This window comes from Crocodylus porosus, unplaced genomic scaffold (assembly GCF_001723895.1).
Source record: "Crocodylus porosus isolate Cpor-Errol unplaced genomic scaffold, CroPor_comp1, whole genome shotgun sequence".
NCBI lineage: Eukaryota > Metazoa > Chordata > Crocodylia > Crocodylidae > Crocodylus > Crocodylus porosus.
In genome coordinates, this window is record NW_017728944.1 from 3,815,955 (window position 1) to 3,821,899 (window position 5,945).

Sequence of the window (5,945 nt, forward strand, 5' to 3'; positions counted from 1 at the left end):
TTCATAGACATTAGGGCTGGAAGGGACCTCGGGAGATCATCGAGTCCAGCCCCCTGCCCAAAGGGCAGGAAGTCAGCTGGGGTCATAGGATCCTGGCAAATGGCTGCAATACCAGGCCAGAGACTCCTTGGGGGTGGGGGGAGGGACATGTGGCACCTGTGTGCACTCCCTGTGTGTCGCCAATGACTGAAGTCACCCTTGTATAGTTCTCAAAAAAACAAGGAGTTAAACTTACAGAACAATAAAGCTTGCTTATTGGGAGAGCCCTCTTAGCCTGCTGTTCCTTGCAGTTCCCTACTCCCCTTCCTGGGCAAATGTAACAACTTATACCTAACACTTAAAGGTGTCCACAACCCTTCCTTGTGTGACAGGCTTGCTTTTTATCTAGTGCCAGCAATTTATTCTCAGTGCTTCAGCTTCCTCATGTGTAAAAGGTATTCTGTCATTAAATCAGTGGAATTGCTTGAGCAAGGATTTTGTGTTTTGCCTGGCTCAATCAAGAATTGAAGCTAATGCTGCTTGGCATGATGATTTTTCAAAGAAAAATCATGTTTAGTCCTGTTCTGTAATTGTGGCCCAATGTGCACCTTTGCTAGATGTTTCCAGTTAGTCAGTAAAAAGGTCACTGTGTTTCTAAGCACATTTGGAGAGATCACAAGGCAGCCTTTCATATATGATCATTCTAGGGGGCTCCAACATAATCATAGCAACTAGCTTATATCCCTAGCACTAGTCTTCTGGAAAACCATGGTCTAAAACTTCAGCATCTGTAGTGTTTTTTCCTTTGACCATGGACTACCTGTTGGGATGTGATCTCCCAGGTTCTGCCAACAGATGTTTAGTGATATTTTCAAGGTATTCCTAGGAGCCTGCTTGCACATCACAGTAGTGATTAAATTGCAATAGTCAAGTAAGCTGTGGAGGTTCAGCCATATATCCAGAATGGCATTTTCTATGCTGGCCACATCCCATCAATGAATAGATGTTAGCCCGGAAGGAAAAGGAAAACCAAGGTATCTGTTTCCTGAGAGTCTCCCAAGGAATGGCCAGGCAGACCCCTCTCTGGGGTGGGTTAGGAACAGCAAACCCTGCCTCTTTCCAGGGAGCTGTGCTACATGACCCTTGACTTTGCTTCCAAACCTACTTTTAAAAAGGACTTGAGCCAATGTTAAACTGCCATCATCTCATCCAAGCTCCTGTTACCAGCAGAACAGTCTGACTTTTATTTCTTTTTAAAACCATGTATTGTGGTGCCTGCAGCCTGTGGGCACTGTTACTATGGTATCTAGCTTTTTCTAGATCTTTGGCTGCTCCTTTCATTTGGCTGTTCCTTCCATTAAGTGTATTAAGCTTGGATTGTAGGATTTGCCCTCAAAGACATGGATTTATTGATTCAATTTCAGTTACTATTTATCACATGATATGACCTGGAGGGCCAGGGATCAGGGTCCCATTGTATAAGGCTCTATACACACACGTAGCAGGACACAGTGTCCCAAACAGAAATTTTGAGGGACTTTGTCCCTTCTGTACTCTGACACTGCTGCTCGTGCAGCCTTTATGTTAACCTATATGAATAACTCTAGTTGCCTATCTTATCACTCCTGAGAAACTAAGACACCCAATTTATTTTTATCATTAGTCATAGCAGTGGTGAGTACATGTGGACTATCCTTTTTTTTTTTTTTTTTTCCAGAGCGTTTCAGCATTTGACCATCAGGTCATTGGTTCCCAGCTTGCTAATTCTCCTGATAGTTCTGCCAAACAGAATAAAGGGCATCCTTTGGTGAAAAAGAGCCTGTTGTCTGGAATCACTGCTTTGCATCACTTCTCAGCTCTTTGTTCAGTTTCAGGTTTAGTCTCTGAATTATGCCCTGATTATCACTTCCTGTATTTTATCTTTGTAAAAAGCTTGAGGTGTTGGAATGCTAGAATGAACCTGCTTTCCGAGGCAGCTATAAAAGGGTGTTAGGACGAGCCCTACTCAGGCAATCCTAACACGTGATGACTACTAGATGGCAGCTTTCCTTGTGGAAAGGCAGGCAGCTGTGCCTTGCATGCATATTGGAACGGATAGGAAAATGACTGCTATTAAAAAAGCTTAGCATGCGTCTCAAACTGTGTGTTCTTGTGTTGCTGCATCACTGCAGTCTCTTCTTTTTTTTTTTAATATATCCAGTCGCTACTATCTGATATATCCACACTTCCCTACCCTTGCCCAGTACACAGGTGGAATATGAAGTCAAGCAAATAGGAAAATATATTTATAGAATTCACCAAAATTGATGAATTAAGCATAAATGACATAATTTAACATATGAACAACATGTGCCCCTGTTAGCTGGGGGGGCAAGGCTGCACTGGCAGCAGCGGAAGGGTGGCAGTGGTAAACACAGAGCTCCCACAGATGCCACCAGCGCTGTTGGCGGCAGGGGGGAGGGGGCTGGCGACCACTCACAGGCGCTGCTGGCAGCATTGGTGGCTGCCAGTGGCGATTGCGGACTGCCCGCAGACACCGCCAGCATTGTCAACGGTGAGCAGCAGCTGCCCACGGGCATCACCAACAGTGTCAGCAGTGCTGTTTTGTAGGGGGTGCACCACCATGCTTAGGGGGTACACATGCACCCCCTACGTGTCGCCGTTGATTTAACAAACCACACAGCACTTACAAGGTAATGATAATCAACAATTAGTAATCATGAACTTTTATAATGACAATCAATAATGAACAAGTTTTATAACAACAGCTTTTATATCAACAAGCAATAAGCATTCAACACTTAAAACAATAAATAAGCAAAATTCAATAATCAACAACTTTCACTAGATAAGCAATGCTAATTTCTATGTTTCTGAGCTGGACTGCTGTTCTCTCTCTCTCCCACGCCCATGAATGCCTTCTGCTGTGTTAACTGGATGACACACAGCCACAGACACAGCGTACGTGCCTTGCAATCTCACTCAGCCACTCCGTGCAGCTATTGGTAGCACTGACAATCCTATCTGTCCAGGCATTGTTAACAGCCTGCCTATCTGGTCTGCATCTTTTCGGCAGAGGCATGCCTTGTGGAGCTGAAAAAGAAGAAATGCAGAGAATTGAGTTTGTTGATAGCTCTGGGCTCAGCAAATCTTGTGAGCAGATAAGAAGCAGCCTGGCAAGCTCTTCTCGGTCATTTTTGCATGACCAGGTGGTGGGTTGCAGGCCCTGAGTTGCTGCAAACATTTTTCCCATCACAGCCTCATGGGACCCACTGCCCTGCATCACCCTGCACTGCCCAGTAACTGGACAAGTCTTTAAAGCAATGCCCTATACCAACCCAAACCCACCCCCATACACACATCACCTCACAGTCCAGCCTAATTGCAAGTGTCAGGTCAGGTGACAGTTGACTTAAAGCTTGACCCAGGTCTTCACATATTAGTTGTGGAGGTCAAGGTCCCCAGTCTCTCCTCTTCGGAGGAATCCTCATGGGCCATTACTGGTCCTTCCGCTGTCTTCCTCGCTTGAGGCCACATGAATCAAAGCTGGCGCTGGAGCGGAGGATGGCACAGACCTCTGATTGCCTCTGCTCATGGTGTTCAAGTACCCCCATTAGCGGACAGTGGTAATGATAGTGTGACACTTCATGCATAGGAGGTGCCCTATGCCACTGAGCTCCTGCAACTTCACGTTGGAATGATGCCCTCAGAATCTTGGTCTTCACTTTGCGCTGGGCCACTGTCATTGTGCCCACGCTCTGCAAGTCTCCTGGACATATTGAGGTATATGTGCTAGTTTGCACACAGGCTGTTGACAAACTGGGTTACCACCTCGGGGTCCCCTAGCACCTGTACCATGCTCTTTATTTCTGCATAGGACCAAGTGACCCTAGTCCTAGGCAAACCTATCTGTTCTCTTGTCTCCCCAGCATCAGACATGTTGGATCAAGCATCTCATAGATTTCACAGATGTTAGGGGCTGGGAAGGACCTCAAGATCAACAGGTCCAGCCCCGCCCTGCCACAGGCGAAGTCAGCTGGGATCAAGTGACCACAGCAAGAAATATATCCACTCATTTTTTTCGAAGGAATCCAGAGTAGGTGCTTGCACCACCTCTGGGGAGAGTTTGTTCCAGACCCTGGACACATGCACCATGAAGAACTTTTTTCTTATATCTAGCCTAAATTGGCTTTCCTGGAGTTTATGGCCATAAGACCTTGTTATCCCTTGGGGAGCTTTGGTGAACAGATGTTCTCCCAAGTCCTGATGTATTCCTCTTATATAATTGTAGGCTGCCACCAAGTCCCCCATGAGCTTCCTCTTCTCCAGACTAGAGTCCCAGCTCCCTCAGCCTCACCTCATACGGCCTTCCCTCCAGGCCTTGGATCATACAAGTGGCTCTCCTCTGGACTCTCTCAAGCTTCTCCACGTCCTTCCTGAAGTGGGGGGCCTAATACTGGCCATGGTGCCATGGTCGTGGTGCCATGGTTGTGGTGCTAGCAAGCATAACACTGCCGAGTCTGTAACTGTGCTGAGGGGGGGTTCTTCCTACTGAAATGCAGCACCTTACACTTCTCTGCATTGAAGACCATCAGGTTTTAATCAGCCCACCTTGAGAATGTGGGCCAATCCCCACAATCCTCCCCCATAATTTGGTATTGTCTGTGAACTTGGCGAGTTCACATCCGACTCCCGAATCCAGATCGTTAATGAAGATGTTAAAGAGTACCAGCCCAAGTACCAAGCCCTGAGGGACTCCACTGGTCACCCTGCGTCACGTTGATTTTGCTTCCTTCAACTAGTACTCTCGAATTTCCCTTGACCAGGTCACCCCAAGAACCTTTTGGCTGGCTGTGGCTTCCATACCCCCTCACCCCCCCAGAACCCCATTAAACCCCTGGCTACTTTTATGTAAAAGCAACTAGCACGGTGCTGAGAACCTCATCGCAAAACTACAGCGCTGTCACTTTATGGATAGTGCGTACACAACACCAAGCCCTGCCGGACACAGTCCTTCCCTCTGGCAGTGGCACCCCCCACTTCCAGCTGAGGGACCCCACATTTGCCCACCACCCTTAATTCGGGGTTCTGCCTCTTCAGTGTTCTGCTGATCACCCCTTTTTTTATAAAGGGGGTGCTTGGAGACTGAGGGGCAGGAGCAAGGATGCCTGTGGCTTGGGAATGAGGGGCTCCTGCATAGCCCAGGAGTGGGGGCACTGTTGGGGCTAGGGGTCTGCAGGTTGGGGGTGGGGGCAGCAGCAGGGACATAGACTCATAGATTCAATGAGCGGGAAGGGACCTACACAGATCATCGAGTCCAACCCCCTGCCATGGGCAGGAAGGATGCTGGGGGTGGGAGGGGTCATAAGACCCCAGCCAGGTGCCTATCCAGTCTCCTCTTGAAGATCTCCAGGGAAGCTGGGAGCACCACCTCTCTGGGGATCCTATTCCAGGCTCTGGCCACCTTTACAGTGAAGTAGTTCTTTGTAATATCTAACCTAAACCTATCCTCCCTCAGCTTGTGGCCATTGTTCCTGGTGACTCCAAGGGGGCCCTGGTGAACAGACTTTCCCTGAGTCCCTGCTGCTGGCCCCTGATAAGGTTGTAGGCAGCCACAAGATCCCCTCAGTCTCCTCTCATAGGGCTGGCCATGGAGGTCCTCAACCATACGAGTGGCCTCCTCTGGACCCTCTCCAGGTTCCCCACGTCCCTCTTAAAGTGTGGCGCCCAGAACTGGACACAGCACTCCAGCTGTGGCCTGACCAGCGCCGCATAGAGGGGGAGCAAGATCTCTCTGCACCTGTTAGTGATGCCCCTGTTGATGCATGACAAGGTGTGGTTGGCTCTGCCTATTGCTTCGTCACATTGGCAACTCATATTCATCCTGGAGTCAATCCTGACTCCAAGATCCCTCTCTGCCTCTGTGCTGCTGAGAGGGTCAGCCCCTAACCTCTAACCATAATGCT